Source organism: Furipterus horrens, unplaced genomic scaffold (genome assembly GCF_987537825.1).
Source record: "Furipterus horrens unplaced genomic scaffold, mFurHor1.1.pri manual_scaffold_3, whole genome shotgun sequence".
Classification (NCBI taxonomy): domain Eukaryota; kingdom Metazoa; phylum Chordata; class Mammalia; order Chiroptera; family Furipteridae; genus Furipterus; species Furipterus horrens.
The window spans coordinates 104,322,075-104,343,133 of record NW_028327173.1 but is presented as its reverse complement, the minus strand read 5'-3'; the positions used below and the strand labels follow the sequence as shown (position 1 = coordinate 104,343,133).

The 21,059-nt window shown below is 40.1% G+C and overlaps 2 protein-coding genes across 6 annotated transcripts in view; one reads left to right on the top strand and one right to left on the bottom strand.

The window, feature by feature from the left end:
* HMG20A (high mobility group 20A) overlaps window positions 1-18,222 on the bottom strand; it is an 84,027-nt gene extending 65,805 nt beyond the window's left edge. The window contains exon 1 of the mRNA XM_090269954.1: window positions 18,164-18,222. The gene's annotated coding sequence lies outside the window, so the exon portion shown is untranslated. The remainder of the gene's footprint in view (window positions 1-18,163) is intronic.
* A 588-nt stretch (window positions 18,223-18,810) lies between these two features.
* Window positions 18,811-21,059, top strand: part of PEAK1 (pseudopodium enriched atypical kinase 1) — a 257,702-nt gene continuing 255,453 nt past the window's right edge. For 4 of the 5 annotated variants that reach the window (XR_016509748.1, XR_016509749.1, XM_090269950.1 and 1 more), the window contains exon 1: window positions 18,811-19,087. The gene's annotated coding sequence lies outside the window, so the exon portion shown is untranslated. Of the gene's footprint in view, window positions 19,088-19,231; window positions 19,451-21,059 lie in introns of those variants that run through there. The other variant, XM_090269951.1, reaches the window with a different exon arrangement.

Here is a 21,059-nt window from a genome sequence, read left to right as displayed (position 1 = left end):
AAACAGGTTTAGAAATGAATACGACTTATTTGATATATATAAAATTTAACTAAAGCAAGTGCAAGTACAAATGCTTACTAGGGAGTAATTTACCAGCTGTGAACATTTAGCTAAAAGCATTCACCTGTGATCATTAATCATACGTTTTACAGAGGAAATTAGAACACTGGCTAATCCCACCAGCCAGTTAACTGGGATTCAGTTAAAAGAAATTCAGTTAAGAACTCTTTCTCCATAAGATTTGATGAGAGGGGAAAAGATAAGGATAGGTTAATTTGGAAATAATTGAGTACTTACAGATTTGGGAGGGTGAGGATAAAATAGAGGTGATAAATACAGTATAAGGCTTAGAGTTGCTTCAAGAGAAAGGCATAAAAAAGTGTGTGTTTGGGGATGGGGTGGGCAGAAAACAGCTCTCTATTCCTAAAATCTAGAGCCCATGTTCTTTTCCTAAAAAGTACATTTTATTGATTATGCTGTTACAGTTGTATCAATTTTTTTCCCTCTGTCCCCGTCCACCTGGTATCCTCCATCCCTCCAGCATATCCCCCCCCAACCCCTTTGCTCATGCTCATGGGTCATGCTTCTAAGTTCTTTGGCTTTACCCTTTTTTTTTTTACATATACTATATATGTGAAATAGTATATACATATATTACTATTAACATCCTCCTATTTTGGTCCTATCAATTATGCTTCTTGATCCCTGCATCATTTCCCCATTTCTCCCCCTTTACCCTCCCAGCTGATAACCCTCCAAATGATCCCGATACCTATAATTCTGTTCCTGTTTTGGCTGTTTGCTTAGTTTGTTTTTGTTTTTATTTTTTAGATTCAGTTGTTGGTAGCTGTGAATTTGCTGTCATTTTAATGACCATAGTTTTGATCTTCTTTTTCTTAAATAAGTCCCTTTAACATTTCATATAATAATGGCATGGTGATGATGAATTCCTTTAGCTTGATAGCTTTGCTGGATAGAGTAACCTAGGTTATAGGTCCTTGCTTTTCATCACTTTTAATACTTCTTGCCAGTCCCTTCTTGCCTGCAAAGTTTCTTTTGAGAAATCAGCTGTTAGTCTTATGGGAACTCCTGTGTAGGTAACTCTCTGCTTTTCTCCTTCTGCTTTTAAGATTCTCTCTTTATCTTTAACTGTTGGCATTTTAATTATGTGTCTGGATGTGGTCATCTTTGGGTCTAACTTGTTTGGGACTCTCTGTGCTTCCTGGACTTCTACGTCTATTTCCTTCATCAAATTAGGGAAATTTTCTTTCATTATTTTTTCAAATAAGTTTTCAATTTCTTGTCTTTCTTTTCTCTTTCTGGCATCCCTATGATTTGGATGTTGCCATGTTTAAAGCTGTCCCAGAGGTTCCTAATCCACTCCATGTTTTTATCAATTCTTGCTTCTTCTTTCCGTTCTGGGTGAATGTTTTTTCTTCCTTTTGTTCTAAATTGTTAATTTGAATTCCGGCTTCCTTCCCATCGCTGTTGGTTCCCAGTATATTTTTATTTATTTTGCTTTGTATAACCTTCATTTCCTTTATTTGATGGCCATACTCAGTTATTTTTCTGAGCATCCTGATCACCAGTGTTTTGAACTCTGTATCTGATAGGCTGGCTATCTGTATTGTTTAGTTCTTTTTCTGGGTTTTTGTTCTGTTCTTTCATTTTGGCCATATTTCTTTGCCTCCTCAATTTGGAGAACTCCCTGTGTTTGTTTGTGTGTATTGGGTAGAGCTGCTCTGACTCCTTGTCTTGGCAGTGTGGCCTAATACAGTAGGTGTCCTTATAGGGTCCAGTGGCAGAGCCTTCCCTATCACCCAAGCTGGGTACTGGAGGTGACCCCTTCATGTGGGCTGAGTACACCCTCTTCTTGTAGTTGAGCCTTGATTGCTGTTGGCAGATCAATGAGAGGGATTTAACCAGGCCAGTCAGCGGCAAGGACTGGCTGTGACCACTGAACACCAACCTCCATCCTCTGTGGAGGACTGGTTGTGTAGGGGCAGGGTGGTGCTGCTCTGACATGGTCTGTAGGTTTCCACTGGGTACATTTGCTCTAGGGTTTCCCAGGGGGTGAATGCCAAGGTCAGCCCCAATCTGTGTTTGGCCCAGGGAACCCTGCCAGAGTTATAAAGCAATATGAGATGGCTACTACTTGTGCTGGGTTTGGAGATTCCCAGGGGAAGTCAAGCTGGCTGCTGGCAGTGCCAGGTCTGGAGTTCTCTAAGGCCAGGTGTTACTTGTGTGAAAGGATTTAGTAAGTTGTGAAGCATTCACCAAGACCAGCCATTCATACAGAAAAGCAGCTTGGGTGGGCCCATAAATTGATGGTGCAAAGTCCCTGGGCATCTCCTAGGTGGGTCAAACAGTGTTAGCCAGGTTGATGGAGTCTCAGATACGGCACCATCTTGCTGGCTCTGTAGGGGAAGGTTTTGAAAAGAGAATGGCCTTTGCTGGCCTTGATGCCAGACACTTCAGTTTCTCCCTGTAAGGCAGGCCTGTGTCAGCCAGCAGAGGCTGCGAGTCATTGTGGCTTTCCAGGTTCCCAATGAGGAGGGGCCAGGGGAGCCAATTGTTTGGCAGGGATCGCAGTGCTCCGCATATTCCCATCTCCCTTCCCCTCTCCTACTTCTATCACAGCTGCAGGTCTTCTAAGCCTTGTTATTTTCCTTTCACTTTTTTTTTTTTTTGAGACCGCTCTGAGCCATGGCAGTATGCAGTGGGCAAAGAGCTGTATAAACTAAGCTCCAAATAAGTATATTCTGATGACCTATGGAGGTTCTATTTTCCTGGTGCCATTTTAACTTCTGATCAATTTTTTTCCAAACTTTTAAATCTAAAGATCCCTTATCTGGGAACCAAGGACAGTATCCCTTAACTGTCTATAATAAATTGATCAAATGCTGTTCCTTTATCTGACATCCTGATTCTTTTATCAGCTGTTGTAATAGCCAAAAGTAAAATTCTTGTTCTTTGGATAACCCTGATCCCATTCTTTCATAGGAGTAATAAGGCAGTCATCACAATTTAAAAAATTGTAAGTGTAGATTGCTATATTAGTTAGATTCTTTCAGGAGGACTCAGTATCCCTGTATACAACTGGTGCCTTTCAAGCTGCTACCCCAGTGCTGGAGCTCAGAGGGAGTGAGTCTGAGTAGGTGATTCTGTGCATGGGTTCTTCTTCTTCTTTTTTCTAAATTAAAATTTGTTTTATTGTTTATGCTATTACAGTTGTCCCAATTTTTCCCACTTCCCCACAGTCAATCCCTACATTGCTGTCCATGTCCATGGGTGGTGCATAAGTTATTTGTCTAGTTCCTTTACCTTCTTTCAACCAGCCTGAACCCCCCCTTTTTAAAAATTAATTAATTTGGGGGGGGTAGGTGTACGTGGGTTCTTTAAGAACTGCTTGGGGGTCCAGAAGTTTCTTCCACTGACTCAATCCATCCTGGTTTTTGCATCTAGAAGTTGTGAGGACTTATCTTCCTGGCACTGAGAATCTGGCTTGGAGGGCCTGGTGTGGGACTGGGACTCTTCGTTCCCGAGATATCCCTCCCAAATTTTTATCCACCTCACATGCATGAGAGATTAGCCCGTTTCACATCTGTGCCCCTCCTACCCGTCTCAATGGATGTGGTTTCTTTAATTTCATAGTTTTCAGATTTCCATTCAACTCTATTTCTGATGGTTCTGCCTGATGGTTGCTCTGTATTTTAGTTGTAATTTGGTACGGTTGGGTGAAGAGGCAAGCCATGTCTGCCTATGCTGCCATCTTGACCAGATCCTACAGTCCAGTTTCTTATAAGTAGGACAACTGTTGAGTTTAAAATAATGTTGGTAGAGTAGTCTAGGAACCAAGCAGTAGGAAAATATTCATTCATTCAACAAGTATTTATTGAGTATCCAGCATTCTAGGTATTTCCTATATACTGGGGATCTGCAGTGATCATAACAGACAAGACAATAATCCCTGCCCTTATAACTCAGTGTACTGGGATAGGTAGAAAAGTAAGAAAAAATAAGTTAAAATGAATGTTGCATATGCTAATTCCGAGAGAGAGGGAGAGAGAAAGAGAGAGAGAGAGAGAGGGAGAGAGAGAGAGAGAGAGAGAGAGAGACAGAGAGAGAGAGAGAGAAAGAGAGAGAGAGAGAGAAAGAGAGAGAGAAAAGGCCATGAAGAATATGTCTGGAATTTTATTTACAGGCCAAGAAAGACTTCATTGTGGAGTCCTGAAGAAAATGAAGAAGAGAGAACTATGCAGGCAAGTGAGGACTGAGTGGGCCAGTGCAAAGGAGTCAAGCTGATCCTTGAACAACATGGGTTTAAACTGCATGGGTCCACTTATATGGGATTTTTCTTTCTTTTTTTTTCCCAGTAAATACTCTAAATGTATTTCCTCTTTCTTCTGATTTCCTTAATAACATTTTCTTTGCATTGGCTTACACTATCGTAAAAACATACCATATAGTACATATAACATACCCCTGCGTTGTTCAGAGGTCAAATGTATACTTGGTGTGACTGAAGGAGGCAACTGTGGTTAGACTGAATTAGGGGCAAAAACAGATAACATCCTACTGCTTAACTAGGGGACCAGACCATATAAGTAAGTGTGGATCCTGAGAAAGAAGATACTTATAGAGAAGGTTTCCTGGTGGCTTAACTGAGTTCAATATTGAAAGAGCAGAGCCTGAACACTTCTGGCCAAGCTGGTGACACGGGCGATCCCACATTCACGTGTGCTGCATAAAAGCTGGGACGGACACCTGGGAAGCAATCCCAGCCACAGACTAGACTGTACAACCCAGGGTTTCAGTGCTGGGAAAATAAAAGCCTCATAGCTTCTGGCTGTGAACACCACTGGGGGTTGGGGCACCGAAAGATCCTGCCTGTCTCTCAGGAGAGTTTGTTTAGAGGGCCGCCACAGTCCTAGAATGTAGTCAAGCCCATGTACTCTAGGAACCACCACCAGGGAAGCAGCTAGAGGGGTGCCAGTTGCATGCAGGAAGTGGGTGAAGTGACTTGAAAAGGGGCAAAAAGGGGCAAGTGCTGAGCAAGCAGCATTGTTCCCTCTCTGACCTCTCTCCCACATACAGCACCAAAAAGAAGAGAAACAGGTTGCCCCACACTGAGGAATACCTAAGGCTCCACCCCTTACAACGTAGCAGATGCCCCAAGACAGGGAATCAAAGCAGCTCTACCTAATACATAGAAACAAATACAGGGAGGCTCCCAAATTGAGAAGACAAAGTAATAAGGCCCAAATGAAAGAACAGATCAAAATTCCAGAAAAAGAACTAAGTGAAACAAAGATAGCCAACCTATCAGATGTAGAGTTCAAAACACTGGGGATCAGGATACTCAGAGAAATAACTGAGTATGGCAAACATACAAGGGAAGAAATGAAGGCCACATTAATTGAAATAAAAATCCACAGGGAACCTTAATTTCTATCTATATCTTTGATCTTTTTGCCTCCCACTTAAGGACCTTGTGATTTCACAGGATACATCTGGATAATACAGAAAAATCTCAAAATTCTTAATGTAGTCACATCAGCAAAGTCCTTTTTGCGATGTAGGTAACGAATGCACAGGTTCTGGGGTTTAGGATATGGACATCTGTCAGGGACCATTATTCAGCCTTCCATGTAATCTGTTACGCTCTTTCTTGTATTTTCACCCTCTTTCCTTTCCATGCTTCAATCTGGTTATTTTCTGAGGCTCTATCTTCCATTTTACTAATCATCTCTTCTGTGTTAAATTCTCTGTAAAGATTCTTAATTTTATTCATTGTACTTTTTACTTTCTAGGACTGCCAAATTCTTTTTAAAATAGATGCCAGTTCCCTAGTGAAGAAAATCTCAAATATATTAATTACAGTTTATGTCTGTTAACTCTGATACCTGGACATTTAAAAAATGTTTCTATTTTCTACATTTTCTATTGATCTTATTATGTTCAAGTGCCTGATAAATTTTACTAGCATGGTAAGTCTTGCATATGAGAAATTGTAGAAGCTTTGGATGATATTACTTCCTCCAAAGAGAGAATTCACCCTATTCTCTGAAATGCAGAAGGACAGATCATCTTATTTCTGACAGCCTTGGTTCCCATGCCCCTCTCCCATCTCCCCCGTGCTTGCAGCTGCTTGGGAGATAGGGATGTTTTGAGCCGGGAGTTTCCCGTGATAGCAGGGTGCATCAAACCGAACCACGTTTGGCCTTGATCAGCCCGTCAGACTCACAGCTGCAAGATAAACTGAATTCAACAGTACCTAGTACCTTTTTTCTTCCCCCTATAAAACAACCCCCTCCTTCCCCAGGAGTCTGGAGTCGGAGCCATTCACGGCATGGCTTCCTCCCGGCTTGCTAATTCCCTCAATAAACTTCTTTTTCTGCTTTGTTGTGTCTTGATGGTTTTCTGAGTGACTACATTCTGATTTGAGGCTAGGTGGCAATTTTTGTAAGGTTCTTTACATCTATTTTGCCCTCACTTAAGGGTATAGTCTTCTAGGGAATCCTACATAAGTCTGAGGTGTCTATAGGTCCTCCCCTCCTTGGAAGGATATGAATTTTAATTTTTGCTTCTCAAGATCATGAAATGGATAAAAAAAAAATTCATTCTGCTTCCAGGGGTTTTCTACTAGCATTTTACTTTCTCAGTCGGTGCAGCAAAATAAGTTTTAATAAAGTTATTTTTCAGTGCCTTCCTTCTCTTCCAGGATCTTAGCTACTCCAGCTTGGCCACTTGGAAATCCCTAAACTCCAACTGTTTTTTGTTCTCTGTCCCATGAGAATACTGATTCCTCTATTATTAGCAGAAATTCTCTGCTAAGTTTCACAGTTTCTCATCTTGCACTATGAAGTAAGCAAATTCCTGGAGGGAAAAAGGAAGCATAGAGTGTCATCAGCTCACTTTGAAGTTCTCTTGTCTCCACAATTTTGGTGTTTTAAAAGGTGCTTGTTGCCTCAGTAGGCCTCTGAAGGTTTCACTATTTTTTTTCTTTTTAAAAATCTGCCTTTTCATTTTATTCTCAGTAGAAGCATTAGTCTGCAGCAACCCATTCCCTCAGAGCCAAGAGTGGAAGTCATAGTGTAAGAGAGGGGCAGAAGCCTCAAAATTTGGGGAATGGGACTCAGTGGAGCACAGCCATTTTCCTAAAAAAATAACTAGTTTCTTAATATGTAAATAGCTATAGCCATTCCATGCCCTAAGGAGATGGGAGGAGCTTTAACCATAGAACCGTGACAAGAAGCTTACAGGCCTGTGCAAAATTCTACAAGTGGCCACAACTGGTCACCTTATTCACTATGACACAGGCTGCGGTCAGAGATTTAAAAATAAGGCAGCAGCCATTAAGGAGGAGAGAGTCATGGAGTTTAAAGGACAACAGAAGTACCTCACCAGCTGGCCATAAGGTCGGGTGGGTAAGAAGTTGCCACGTGGTTCTGGATTAAGAGCTGAAAAACACCGTGACACAGGTAAAATCTCCCCAATCATGCACGAATGATTGGGAGCTGCTGGTAAAGCTGAACTGTGTCTGGGAAATACAAAGCCACAGACTTCTATTTTCCTATAGGGAAACGGTACCTCTGACTTTTCTGTTCAGAAACTAGCCTGGTTTGGCAGGGGAAGGCAGAACTATGTGTTCTGGAGTGTTTTAAAGGAAGTGAGACTTAATGGCAGAAATACGCCATTAATCTAAATCTGTATTACCTTTAAATAAACAATTCCTTTCCTTTTCACTGAACTTTGGTATTGGGAGTTATGCTTTTTGGTGGTGGGCAATCGAGCCCCTCATAACTGAACAGCCCATGGGTTCTGTTTCAATAGCTTGGGTTCTCAATCAAAACTATTGCTTATTAGCTGTGTGACTTTGGCAAGTAATTTAACCTAGGTACTTAAACATTCTGAGTTTCAATTTTCTTTTAAGTCAAATGAAAATAACATTATCTCATAAAGTTGTGAGGATGTAAAAATTAAATAAGTCTACACAATGTCTAGTGACAAAAACAAGGGCTTACTATGTAGTGTCAGGCACTATATATGGATTTAATAATTTAATGGTAGATACAGGGATTATCTCTTATTTTCTTTTCAAAGATCCCATACCTGTAAGTGATGGAGCCAAGATCTGACTCTAGAGCACTTTTCTTACTATCAATATTATTTCTATAACACTGCTTTAGTACTGTGCCTAACACCAGTAAGTGCTCAATAAATGTCAGCTATTATTACACAAAAAATACAAATGCTTCAGAAATGTATACTAATCACATTAGTGTTTCTATTTTATTTTTGATTTTTCTTTTCGTTTTTGCAAAATCATTCTTTTAACTTGTTTAAATGTGTTTTAAGAAGCTATTGTGAAAAATGAATGTCTAATGGCCTACTGAATGGATAGGTATGTGAGAAATGCTCACAATAAAAACCGGGACACAGGACGTGAGCAGTAACTGAGGCAGTTGTTTATTCACAGATCTGCAGCTCTGGGCGCAGCCTAAAAGCCAAATCAAGGTGCGCGCTGAAAAGATGGGGCTCGGAGCTTTTATCCTGACGCAAGGAAAGCACCCCCTCTTCCTCTCTCCCCTTCCTTCTCCTTCCCCGTTTTTTCATGCTGGATACTTCCGAGTTACAATTTAACGCGATTATCTAAATTAACTGAAGGTGAAAATTAACTCAAGGTGATCTGGTTATAGGTCTGTCTCCAGCTCTCCTTTGAAATTTCCCTAACTTGTTTGCTGGGGCTGTCTGGCTACATTTTCCCATTTTCCCTGAGTCTGGTGATGACTCCCTCTCCCCCTTTTGATCTCAGGTAGCCTTTGTTTTTAGAAGCATTTGTGCTGAGCTGCAGGATGCCCCTTTTCTGATTCGTAAATATGCTAATACTGTTAACTCTGGCTCTGAGACCTTCTAATTACATTTGCCCTTTGTTGCTAATAATTTTCTACTGGTTTGGGAGTCACTATTTCCTTTCTTACAGGTAATAATATACTTAACCGTTATTGGGTTGTGGGGTATTTACAAGGTTCTATTTTTTAAAAAACAGTATGGATGTCAAGACTGTTAACATTTTGTGCCTTTATTTATTTCAAGTATTTTCTCAGATTAAAATCCTATCAGTGGAATTACTGATTCAATACTATGAATATTTTATTATTGCTGATACGACAGCTATAGTTTCTCCACAGGTGTAGTAATTGTGGTATCACCAGCAACAAATATGAAGGGTTTGTGTCAAGAGAATATGAAATTAAAGCTATGGAATATAGAAATGAAGGAACTATGATGATGTGAAAGAGAAGGAAGATATAAATTTTGATGCTAAGTAAGAAAACAGTGGAGTATCTGGATACTATTTCTTGTGAAGCAGGGGTATTAGTTTCACTTAGAGGAGTAGGGATAGAAAAAAAATGAGAAACGGGCTTGTTGAAAATTCAATTGCTTAAATAAAATACACATATATACACATCATAACCTTTCAAGAGTAATGTTTCTGTGATAATTTTCAAAAGCTGTGTTTCCCATCCCCATCAATGCAATCTTGGATACAGCTAAATATTATTTAGGTGTAATTTATAGATAGACTGATGATACATCAGGGGTAAGAAAGGTAATAGTGACTCCCAAACCAGTAGAAAATCATTAGCAACAAAGGGCAAATTAGTAATTAGAGGGTCTCTGAGCCAGAGTTAACAATATTGGCATGTTTACGAATCAGAAAAGGGGCATCCTGCAGCTCAGCACAAATGCTTCTAAAAACAAAGGCTACCTGAGATCAAAAGGGGGAGAGGGAGTCATCACCAGACTCAGGGAAAATGGGAAAATGTAGCCAGACAGCCCCAGCAAACAAGTTAGGGAAATTTCAAAGGAGAGCTGGAGACACATCTATAACCAGATCACCCTGAGTTAATTTTCACCTTCAGTTAATTTAGATAATAGCGTTAGACTTTAACTCCGGAGTATCCAGCATGGAGAAACGGGGAAGGAGAAGGAGGGGGTGGGGGGCAGCAGTGGGCGGCTTTATTTGCTAGGGATAAAAACAGCCAGCTCCGACTTTTCAGCACACACCTTGATTTGGCTTTTAGGCTGCGCCCAGAGCTGCAGATCTGTGAATAAACTGTCTCAATTGCTGCTCAAGTCCTGTGTCCTGTTTTTTTTTTTTTTTGGGGGGGGGGGGTTATTGTGATGCTCTAGTAGCTACATTCTTTTTTTTTTTTTAAGTATATTTTATTGATTATATTGTTACAATAGTTCCAATATTTTCCTCTTTGCTCCCCTCTGCCCAGCACCACCCTTCCCCCAGCATTCCCACCCATGGGTCATACATACAAGTTCTCTTGTGTCCCAGTTTTTATTCTGAGTATTTCTCACAAGGGTTCAACCTGATCTTTAATATCACTTACTATTTTAACCTATCACCAAACATTTTGCACTTTGGTGTGTGGATCCTTATTATTGTTTTAAGATACACAGAAGTGACTTCCTTTAAGTATACCATAATAAATTATAAAAATTTGTAAGAAAAATTATAAAACCACCAGATACTGTTATTGTCACTTAGTTCAGTCAATTTAGTAAAATGTACACAGAAACAGGAGGACTATGTTCTAACATCCACCGTGTCACTTACTTGTTTTGCAATTTTGAGACTTAATTGCCTTATCTATATATTGGGATTATATTTTATCTGATTAAAAGCCAGCATTGCAGCATGGTATCTCATTTTACATTCCTGATTTTAAATATTTTAGTGACTATATGGTACTTCATAAAAATGAAAAACTCTCTCTTTTGCTAACGTCTAGTATACTTTGAATATCTTAACCTTGTTATAATAGACTTGACGTTATTTTAAAAGTTACTTTGGGCCATTTGTCTGCTCCTTCTACCATCAAATGAAATCTCATTGTATATACTCAAAGGCAACCGTTTTCCTACCACTACCTTTTCCCTCCTACTTTGCTCCCATCATAGATTTTTAGGGCAGTATGGACCTGCTCATCAGGAAAAAAAAGAAAGAGCTTTGAAAATATGGGCTTTAAGAAGGACCTTCCTCTTTTAGTCTATGTGCCACAGCCTCCCCAATAAACAGGTAAAAAACAAACAAACAAAACTCTGCTAACTGGTTCATTATCTACGCAGTAAGTAAGTGCCTGATTGTCCAAGTTCCATTTCAGATTACTTTTCCAGTTCCCATTAGCCCCCAGTACATTTTAGCAGTGATACTGAGGGATCGCAGAGTATGACGATGAACACTGGCCTGAGATGCATTCAAATCCTGTCTCTATCACTTACCAGTTAAGTGACTTTGGTAAGTGACCTAACCTCCAAATCTCAATTTTCTTATATGCAAAATGAAGGTAGTTAATATCTACAACAACAAATTATTAGAATATAGTTAGTTGAATGGAAATTGGACTTATGGCTAAATGTGGCTGGAATGTGAATATCATTTACAAAATAAGGAGAGCACTAATGAATAAAAGTAGTTTTTGAGCTGATTCAAATTAGAGATTAATTTGATTTATAGGGCCCTTAAAAATCCATATCCTTCCAGAAAGGACCAAATATAAAGGCTCTGAATTCCTTCATGCTCCAACAGATGCCAATTCTATGTACAGAAACACATTAAAAGCAATAACCAGAGTGAAGAATGATTTCAGGCCCATTAAATTAGTCAAAAAATTTGCTGGTGAAATGGTGGTGAAAACAAAAATCTCGTATATTGCTGATGGGATTAAGAATTAGTACAACCTTTTGGGGAGGTTAATATAGCTATTGTATAGAGAACTACAAAATGCCCATACTCTTTGAACCAATATCTCACTTGTAAGATCTTATCCTAAGAAATAATTCATATAAGGAAATTAGCTATAGTTACATTTAACAGTGCCTAGCACATAAAAGGCATTCAAGTATTCTTTCAAATGAATACCTTTATTTGTACTAACTTTTTCAAATTACTGCTCTTGGTTCCTTCCCATTAAGATTTATTTATTTTCACCATCTGGGAATAGTTTTAGAACCAAACTTTGTCTAGTCTCTGTTCTCCCATCTTCTTCAGTAACTTCATTGTTGACTGCCATCAGACTACTTTACCTTATGCTACTTTCACCTTCTGAACTCAGTTGACTGTCATGCAAAAACTAATTTGATCATATATTCACTTGTACTTTATCTTTGACCTAGTGAAAAAGAAATCTGAAGCTTCTTTCAAGATCTTAAGATGTCCTCCTTTGTCAGCAACCTTTTAGTCTAAACACTCAATTCACTGCTTGTTTCAGTAAGACAAAAAGTAGCCAGAAACCTTCACATCCATCCTCCCTTGAACCTCAACATACCTCTAGCCCTGTACCTAGCCACTTGTATTTCCCTCTAGGACCTGAGGAAAAATTACCACCTCTGTGCTTTCATATATCTTGCTTCCTTCTTCTAGCCGCATCCAAAAATTTCCACTTGTTTAAATATCTCCTTCTGTCTTTCTTGATACATTATTTACATACCACAAATTTCACTTCTTTTTAGTTACAAGTCAATTTTTTTTGAAGTACAGTATATTGCTATACAAGGTATTTTAGTATCAAGGCTGTGCAACCATCACCACTAATGCCAGAACATTTTCATCACTCCCAAGAGAAACTCCATACCTATTAGCAGTCACTCTCCATCCCCAGCCCCTGGCAACCGCTAATACTTTTTGTCTTTATGAGGTGAATGTTTAGACTTTAGAAGGGTGCTGACAAAGGAGAAAGAGATCTTAGATCTTGAAGAAACCTTCAGGTTTCTTTTTGATTGGGTCAAGGATACAGTATATATTCTAGACATCTCATATAAATGGAATGATGCAGTATGTGGCCTTTTGTGTCTGGCTTTTTATTTTTTACTTCAGTGTAACATTTCCAAGTTTCAACCATGTTATAGCATGTACCACTACTTCATTCCTTTTCCTTTTCTTTTTGAAAGATTTTATTTATAGAGAGGAAAGGAGGGAGAGAAACACTGATGTGAGAGAGAAACATCAATTGGTTGCCTCTTGCATGCCCCCAAACCAAGAATGTGCCCTGGGTGAGACTCAAATTGGTGACTTTCACAACACTTAGCCCACTGAGCCACACCAGTCAGGGTTCATTCCTCTTTCTTGCTGAATAATATTCCATTGTATGGCTACAGTGCATTTTGTTTACTCATCAATTGAGGGACACTTGGGTTTGTTTCCATTCTGAATAATTCTGCTGAAAACATTCACGTAAAATGTTTTGTGTGGATATATTTTCAATTCTCCTGGGCGTATATGAGTATACTTCGGAGTGGAATTGCAAGTTAAGCATCTCTTGATATCCAAATCTATTATTTCTGAATTTGGATAGCCTAGGATATTTCTCACAGTGCAAACAGCTCTATACTGACCTTGCCACCCACCTTCACTCGAACACCTGCAGTCTTTAGAGTCCACACACATTAATTATAACTTCTTTCCAATTAAATTGAGAACAGGGATCAGTTTTCATAGTTCAGATCATAGAGTAGGAGTTTAATATACACTTATCGACATATTGATACCCTGAGATACCCACAAATGAGAAAGTGATGACTTATTTACCCTTTTATTTGATAGGTATTTGTGTATCTATTTTATTCTGGTCACTGTGCTTAATGTCGGGCATCAGTAGTGGACAAAACTTATCTATTAGTTTCATCTTACTCCAAGTGCCAGTCCAACTCCACAAATATTTACTGAATACTTATAATTTGAATGGCATTGTGCCAGGTATGACAGGAGACCCAGATAAGAGCTGTAGTCTGAAGCTTTTTATGGCAGTGCATAAACTTTACATACAATAACAATGACAAAAATAACAATAGCAGCAGCACTGGATATTAAGTGTCATTAGAAAAGCACAAAATGGAGGGTCAAGGAATGGAGCATATATGGTTGACAGAATGGAAAGAGAAGACAAACACTAGGAAATACTTCTTGAAGCTGAAGGTGGTATTTGAGATGGAGCCTCAAAGAAGGTTGCATTTTGATAGATTCTTGGGAAAAATTATTTTAGTCAGAGGATAGCATGAACGAAGACAGAAAGGCTGTATACAGCACAGAATTGTTTTTTCCCCCTCAGAAACCAATTTAGTCAGGAATGTATAAATAGGTAATGAGACATATGGTCATACTATGAAGAACACTGAATATTAGGCTTAGCATTTAAATAGGTTTAGAAGAATGGTTTGAATGTCTTCCTATAACAATTCAAATTACTTTAGTCACTCCTTAACCTTTTCTTAAAACTTTTCTATTATGTATATTTTCTAAAGTGATCACTGAAATATTAGTACAGTAGTGCCTCTCTAGATCGTGGTTCACTTATCACAGCCTCACTGTATCGCGGGATTTTAAAAAATATTATATTTAATTATTTATCATGGATTTTTCGCTATATCGCAGGATTTTGTGGTATTGTATACATATGTTGTTAAAGTTACACAGGTTTATTAAGAGTGTAGAATAAATGTAAGGTTCCTACTATGCGGGGCGGGGGGGGGGGCGGTCTAGAATGTAATACCACCGTTAAGTGAGGGAATACTGTATCTCCTTCCCACAAGAAACTAAAAATAGAATATTGACAGCTTAAGTGAGCATGTTATAAGGGAAAGATGGAATTTTAGTAACCTTTGTACTGTATCCCTTACTTTTGGGAATATGTAAGGCTTAAAACAGACATGTGGGCAAATCCCAATAGCAGAACAGCAGAAGCAAGATTGAGGGGAAAATAATAGCATTCATTAAGCTACTAACACCAGGTATCGTGCTAGGTGATTTGCTTATAATATCCTTGATACACCAAACAAGCCCATTTAGGCAACTAAGGCTCAGATAGGTCAAGTAAATTGCTCAAAGCTGCCAAGCCAGTAAGTTTAGCTAGTAAAATGTCGACACCAGTTTTGCACCCAGGCCTGCCTGATTCCTTATTTTCCCCATTGTTCACTTTCATTTGTTTTTACCATACAAAGGATTCTAGGATGGTAGAATTACCATGCATGTGTCAATGGAAAGGGCTGAATATTTAATACATGGGCTTGTATAGTCTGGAGAAAAATTAGGCTGAAATATTCAATACTGGATTTAGAATGGCCTAAGATATCAAGACCTAGAGAGATCAAGGTTAGGGGTGCTTCTTGATCCAATCTGAACAATGATCACACTACAGATGTTACCAAGGGAGCAAAATTCCAGTTTTAATTTGGAAATTTAGAGTAAACTTCAAGAGAATTTGGATATTTGTTTGTACTCACTGATGTATTCCAAGTCCCTAGAATAGTAACTAGCACACAGAATGCAGTCAATAAACTTTTGTTGAAATAATGAAAAGTCAATTAAGGGAGGATATTCTTATTTAAATACTCTTGAAGGCCTTGAAATAGCAATAAAGACAGCATAATAGTAAGTTTAAAAACCACTCAGGTTGTTAGGATACCCTTTTTAACACCTGACCTCATGGCAAAAACTACTAAAACAACAAACAAACAAAAAGCAATAATTGTAAGACATCAGCTGTGGGTCTGTCTGATGCATTGGAAGATGTTTAGCAGCATTCCTGGCCTCTACCCACCAGCAGGAGATAGCCGAGGTACTCAAAATATCCAAATTAATAGTTACTGATGACAATGAAAAATGTGTTTTTATTCTATGGTTAAAAATTAAACGGATATTTTGGCCAACCCAGTAGAACATGCAAAGAAAACTACAACAAAGAATATTAAACAGCCTAAGTGCCCATCAGTGGAGAAGTGGATCAAAAAACTGTGGTACATTTACACAGTGAGATACTACACAGCAGAAAGAACTCCTAGCTTTTGTTACAGCATGGATAGAACTTGAGATTATTATGCTAAGTGAGATAAGCCAGGCAGCGAAAGATAAATATCATATAATCTCACTTAATACAGGGGACTAATGAACAAAACAAACAAGCAAAATATAACCAGAGACATGTAAACAGGGAACAGACTGACAGTGACCAGAGGGGATGGGGGGGCGGGAAAGTGAGGAAAGAAGAAGGGTTTAGTCAAGGAACTAATATGAATGACCCATGGACATGGACAACTAAATGGGGATGGACTGTGGGAGAGGGGGGAGGTGGGGAAAGAAATGGGACAACTGTAATAGAAAAACAAAAAAAGCCTTTGGAGGATAGCAAGCCTCTCCACAGAAACACTTTTAGTGACTAAAAGCAGGTTCCATGGACTTTCCTTCTATTTTCCAACAGCTTTTCTAGTATATATATATTTTTATGGAAACAATGAATAACGGCCACTTATCACAAAACATCTCTCAGACAGGTGCTTTATATATTGCTTTTTTCTGAACAGACAGTTCTTCAAGCTGCTCAAGTGTTTCAGTCGCAGCCATTCTTCTTATTTCTTTTATACTGCATTTCTTCCATGGAATAGCATAGAAACCAATTTAAAAAAAACTCTGCCTTCCAAAGACAGTTTCCAAAGGGTAATATAAATGTATCTCAACCAGTATGTTAACTATCTTTTCTCTGTCTTTTTTCATTTAGCTCCACAATCTTTATTTCAGTAATTTCTAGTACTATAGTTTAATTTGTCGGAATGAGTATATATTTTCTTCTCTATTACATTAATAGAGAAGTGAACACATTTTCACTAATCAATTGATACTTGCTTGAGGTGGCCTACATATCCCTAACCTTATAATAGTAACAGACATTATTTTGTTTCACTTTTTCAACTACTGCAGAAATTTTGTAGTCCTTGAAAAACATAACTCATTGATTTGATTGTCTGAGATATTTTATGTCTGCAGAAGGTTAAAACATACATTTTTCCCTTTACTGTAACATTTAATTTAAAAAATATTTTTAATACAACTCTAAACCAAATAACTTTCTGAAGGACTTATAATTAAAATAATTGCAAAGTCTGAGGACAAATTAGGTAACAATCCAAAAGGAAAAAAAAAAATACAGAGGCTTTATTCTTTTAAAAATCTTTGAGAGACATTACAATTCACTTGATAAATATTCTAAAATTACTAACGTTGTTGAGATTTCCTAAGCTCTAAATTGACTGATTCCTTCAGTACACACCCACCTACCCAAGTATTGTACTTAAAAACAGAAGCCAAGAAATCAAAATTGTTGAGTGTTTATTACCACTTTACCTATTGTTTCTTATAAAACAGTGAGAATACAGGAAAAATAGAAAGTTCTTTCTTATTCATCTTTTGTCCTTTGTGAGCCACCTACTCCTACTTAAAATCTTAGTTGAATTTATTGTTCTTTCCATCAGGCTTTAAAACCACAAAGAACAGATACCAGTTTGAATAGATCTGAATTTAAATTACAAGAGGAAAACGCACTAAAGTCTAATTTTTACAACTGCTACATTTACACGTAAGAATTTTTAAGGCTGAGAAAGTTTGTTCTCAGGCCCAGGACAGAACCTGCAGCATAAAATCAACAGGTCTAAAAATTTAAGATAACCAATCATATTAGTTAAGGTAACACTAAGCATGTACGTACTTCCAAATGGTACTTTCATTCTGGTAAGGTGAACAGGCCTCATAATTTATGTAATATATCGAGTGCTATAATAAATCGTGGCTACACTTTAGCATGTCAAGACAGAGAGAACACCTCACTCGGTAGTGCAAGCGGCCGAGGTGGGCAATTATGAATCGCACAAAAAAGTGTGTCAACTTGCAGAGATGAGCAGAGAATTTTAATAAGGGGTTTAGAATTCTTTGAAGAACGCATTAAGGAAATTTTGTCGAGAATGTATTCCATTGTGCACGTTGAAAACAAACTTCACATAAATTCTGACCAAACTTTTCACATAAAACACAATCCCAAATGGTTAAAACAAGATCTGTGCAAACGGCACTAAGGATCACCTTAACAAGCCCTAGGCAGCACAGGAAGTGGGTTGAACACCCTGAACCGTAGCACACCCTCTGCACAGGAAGTAAGTTATGTTTCCCCCTCCCCGAGGACTGCCTCCCTCCCCTCCCCCAGCCGGAAGTGAGGCGCCTCCATTCAGTCGACCTCAAACCGAGACAAACCAATTAACAACATTAAAAGAGGGAAAAGGGCACTTCCATTGTGGCCACCCCAAGCTCGCCTTGCTTACTGACCTGCTGACGATAGAGGCAGGCAGGGGCCTGGGGCTAAAGAAGGTCCTCGGCACTGAGGACAATTCTCTGAGCCCTTCTGGACCGCATTCACTCCGCCTCGGTGTCTCCCAGCTTGGAAAAAATTCCTCCGCAGTACTTTATTTTTATGTCCTTTCTTTCCGTGTACCTAGTCACTCAACTAGCTTCTCATAGGCAACTTCTATTATTGCAATAACACTTAAGGTTCTTTCGGTGAGGAGAAAAATGAAATGTGCCCGATACCTTAAGAAAAATGAAGGGATTATTTTGTTCAAATGCGGGGAAGGCCTACGTGATTACACAAGCGAAAGCCCTTTCGCGGAGGTTTCTGGGAGATGTAGTTTTTTTGTTTTTTTTTTCCTTAATCGCTAAGGCCTGTAGGCAGTATTGGGACTTAAATTGGCAATTATTGTATAGTGGCGTCTTTCAATACACAAATTTTGTACTCGATGGGAGACTAACCCAGGGGCTCGGGCACCAAATGGGCCAATACCTCATTTCCCTTCCCCTCAGGACCCTTCACGCCGGTTCTGGTTGTGCGCCCTCCTGAGCCAATTGGGCACCCACGAGGCCTCATCCTATTGGGGTAGGAACGTGAGAGGAGGGCCACGATGACTTCTTCCGCGGGACTGAAGTGCAAAAGGGAGGGCGCTGAGGGCCCGTGTGCGTACATGCTCGCTCCTCCGGGAGCTGGCTGGCGAGTGCGCGCGCGCCAGGGCGGTGCGCGGGGCTGCACGGAGTCGGGCAGGCGGAGGGCGGCGCGCGGCCGGGAGCGCGCAGTGGACTCCGCGGGGACCAGTAGTTACTTATAAGTGTCAGTTGGTCGTGGACTGTGGCCGTCTTGACTAGGAAAGGGACTGCACGGCCGGCGATGGTGGTCACCGCGGCAGCGTGTGCGTTTCTCAGGTAACGGTGATAGGGCTACCTGCGTCCTCTCCGTTCCCTTCTCTCGCGACGTCTTGTGGGACTAGGGCTGTCACGGGTTGAGGGCGCTGACTCGGGGGAATTCGGGCGGGGCAGCGCCGTGTCTAGGCAGCGCCGCCGCCGGCGTTCGGGCGGCCGGCCAGGTGCTGGCTTTCCGGCCCCGGCCACCCCGGCGCCCCACAGCCCCCAGGGCCCGCCAGCACCGCGCGCCCCCGCGCGCTCCCTATCGTACGGCTCCCGCGGCCGCCGCCTCCTCCTTCTCCTCCTTCTCTTCCTCGGGTGGTGGCAGCGGCCCCGGTAGCTCGGCGCCCCCCAGAGGCGGAAAAGTTGGGACATGGCGCCGAGGTACAGCTCCGGATGCGGCCGGGAGGCTGCTGGGGAAAGCGAAGGCTGGAGGAACTGGACGCGGGGAGGCTGGCACAGGAAGCGCTTCTCGCTCCTGTGTGTCTGCACCGGCATCCCGGTCCAACCCCGGGAACAGCCGGCGCAGCCTCAGCAGTACCACGACGAAACCCGGTAGCCCTTTGCCTGTTCACTTTGGGCTGCGGTTTGTGAGCCCTCTTTGGAGATTTTGAGTGGTTCGGTTGGTGTGTTTCTCCTTTGCCCTTTGACTTCTCCGTTCTTGCAACTTTTCTTACCTCCCGCCATTGAGGACTCGCAGTCTGAACCCCCTATCCTACCTCCTCCCTGTCGCCTGCAGCACCCATTTGAGAGATTGATTTAGTTTTTTCGTGGTTTAAAAACTGCTGAGAGCAACGGAAAAGAGAAGCCCTCCCACCTATATATGCTACTTTCTTACAACCCGTTATTTTTAAGATCCAAGTGTAGGGATTTGAGAGCTGTGAAATGGAGTTATTGGAAGGCTGGCATTTGAGTTAAAGGAAAATTAGATTTCGTCTTTATTGACCTTGCTATAGAAAACCCAATACATTTTTATTCTGCTTCTGTTAAATGGGGTGAGAGTATACGTTGAATAAATCTTTGGAGACTTACATAAAAGGCTGTTTTTTTTTTAGGCCATTGGATGATGTATGTCAATAGCTTTTTACCTGAATTGGGATTGCCTTGAGGATTCTGTTTGGGGCCTAGCTACTGATTTTTGTTTAGCCACAACGTCTTTTTACCTGATAAATGAAATGCCATATATTGCTCTCTGCAATGTGGTAGTGAAAAACGTGAATTCTCCGCAGGTTAAAACTTTCCATGAGCAATCTTGGATACCCGCTTCATGATGGCTTCTCCTGTCATCTCAGAGTATTTCTAGATAGCTGAGTTCACTGACTACCTTAATTACTTTCTGAAGTGCCTGGCACTTCTCTTCGGTGACTCGTTTAGTAACTGGCAGTTATGGTACATTTTTTTGGCTTCAAATATGGACTTGTAGCTTTGGCCCAGAAATTAATCGTTAACAGTAGAAGCAGAACTCATACAATACCATTACTGGTCAGTTTTGGCTATGACCAATGCATAAGGTATAAGAAAAAACATTTTTTCATAGCTGTCAGAGGGGAAGAGGAGTAAGTATTTGATCATGTCTTTATTTTGGAGATTAACATGACTGTATTAGGTGGGAAAAAATGTCAGATTATTTTCTTTAAGGCTTTTTGATGTGTGGTGTTCCTCTCCATCCCTTACCCCTCATTTTAAGGGTTGACATTTATGTTTGGCTGGGTTCTTGGATGGGAAGAGAAGTGTTTTGGTGAAAGGAAAAGATAAGATTGCTTTGATCTATTATGGTACTATGACTTCATTTTATGCAGTGATAATACAGAGAAACTTCCTTGATAATTTTTGTACCCCATTAACATTCTATTAGAATTCATTGTTAGGAGTCTACCCTGAGAACCATAAGGAAATAATGCCACTTCATAGCTGTTCCTGATAATCAGATTAAAAAGTTGTTTCTGGAATGTTTTATATAAATATTTATCATTGTACATTTATAGTAATGTAA